Source organism: Lactuca virosa, chromosome 8, assembly GCF_052849685.1.
Source record: "Lactuca virosa cultivar CGN04683 chromosome 8, Lactuca_virosa_CGN04683_v6, whole genome shotgun sequence".
NCBI lineage: Eukaryota > Viridiplantae > Streptophyta > Magnoliopsida > Asterales > Asteraceae > Lactuca > Lactuca virosa.
Window position 1 is genome coordinate 241,126,857 of NC_136433.1, and position 1,956 is coordinate 241,128,812.

At 42.7% G+C, this 1,956-nt stretch overlaps 1 non-coding gene across 1 annotated transcript; it reads left to right on the forward strand.

The window, feature by feature from the left end:
• Positions 1 to 1,043: 1,043 nt before the first annotated feature.
• LOC145135005 (small nucleolar RNA R71) lies at positions 1,044 to 1,150 on the forward strand. The gene has a single exon (XR_013719485.1). It is a non-coding gene; the product is annotated as a small nucleolar RNA R71 (small nucleolar RNA).
• The last annotated feature ends 806 nt before the right edge of the window (positions 1,151 to 1,956 follow it).

The window sequence follows — 1,956 nt, forward strand, 5'->3', positions numbered from 1 at the left end:
TCCAGAAACTTCTGGTAGTCAACTTCATTTTTTTTTGTCTAGCTCGATCCGGAAAGGGAAGTGGAAGCTGATATGGCTTAACAGGAGGCTGGCTTTTCTGTTCAGGTGGGGGACTCGTCGAGTCTGTAACGTCGACTCGGCGAGTCGGATCGGGATTCTGTGATTCTTCATGTTCTTCTTTATCCTCTTGCACCAGCTTAGGATCTTCTTGCTGAATAGGGATCAAAGGAGTTATAATCTTCCCACTCCTAGTTGTCACGATATTTATATGTGCACCTTTCGGGTTACTTTCGATATTAGTAGGAAGTCCAGCCGGTCTTCTCTCATTCACTTGTTGAGCAAGCTGCCCCAGCTGCTTTTCTATGTTGAGAATAGATGCTTGTTGATTCCTAAGCAAGGCTTGTTCATCTTTCATCATAAGTTGGTGTTCTCTCAACATATTTTGTTGATCTTTGAGTGTAGCATCGGTATCATTATGTCTTTTCTCGGATGCGGCCACGAATCTTGTAAGCATGTCTTCCAAATCTGATTTCTTTTCATGCACCGGTTCCTCCTTTTGATAAAATCCTCTCTCCTTTTGCTTATACTTTTCCTCCCTTGTCTTTTTGTACTCATCATAAGGTAGCCATTCTTTCTTTGGTTTTCGCCAATTGTCATCAAACCTATCACCACTTGAATAGCACACTTGCACCTTCCGATTCTCGTTCTCGTCAAGATCACAATCTTTAGTTAGATGAGGCCCTCTACATTTTTCACAACCCACTCTAATGGCGTGGATGGATTAGTCCATCTTAGTCATTCTTCGATCCATGCTTTCCAATTTTTCCATCATTGCTGCCATGTCATCAGTAATAGAGTTCACCGCCCCTCGAGTCAAGTCATTTCTTGGTTTATGATATTCTCTAGAGTGTTTAGAGAATTCTTCAATTAGTTCCTTGATTACCGGGGGTGGCTTCTTTGTGAGAGGTCCTTGCGAATCAAGGAGTTGCCTAGTTGTTACATTAACTCCATCATAGAAACCGGAGAGTTCTTATTGACTGTTTAGATCATGATGTGGGCAATTCCTTAGTAGTCCCTTGTATCTCTCCCAAGCCTCAAAAAGTGAATTTCCAGCTTGTTGTTCAAAATTAGCTATGGCTTTCTTCAACTTGGCTATTTTTGAAGGAGGGCAAAACTGGTCTATGAATTCTTCTTTCATTTTAGCCCATGTAGTGATGGATCCTGGGGGAAGTGATTTCATCCAATCCTTTGCAGCTCCCTTGAATGTGACTGGAAGCATGCGAAGCAAAACTGTTTCTCGAGCCACATTTGGAACATTGAAGTAGTCGGCTACATCGTTGACCTCGTCCAAATGTTTGTAAGCGTCTTCGTGATCTTTCCCGTAGAAGGGGATTTCCTTAAGTTGAGCAAGTATGTGGCCGTTTAGTTCGAAAGTGGCAGTCGCGGGAATGATGGGTTGTACTAGTCCCGGTCCGGTATCGTCACGTATTCTCTTCTTCCATTTGCCCGTGGGAACTTCATCGATGTTAGCCATAGGGTTAGCTAGTTCGCCTTCAAAGTCGCTTCCTTCTTCGGATTCAGTTTCTTCCCTTTCAGATTCGTACTCGGTCTCTTCCTTCCTTGGGTCTTCGTCTGCTACTGAAGAGAAACTGGATTCCCCTTCTTTCTTACTCTTTTTCTTACTAAAAACAGACTTGAGATTCTTTAAAGGAGAATTCTTCTATGTTGCCGTTTCTCCTACGGTTTTGCCTTTGTTTTTCTTCAAAGTTGCTTTCGGGTCTTCAAGTGGTGGAACCAAAGGTGTACCTCCTCCTCTGGTCATAAACGAACTGCAAATAGAACAGAAAACACGCGTAAAAAGAACAAAAATAAACTAAAAACGAAACTATGTATTCAGCGATGGACTCGTCGAGTAGCTTCGACTGCACTCGGCGAGTTCAAGGCTAAAACAGAACA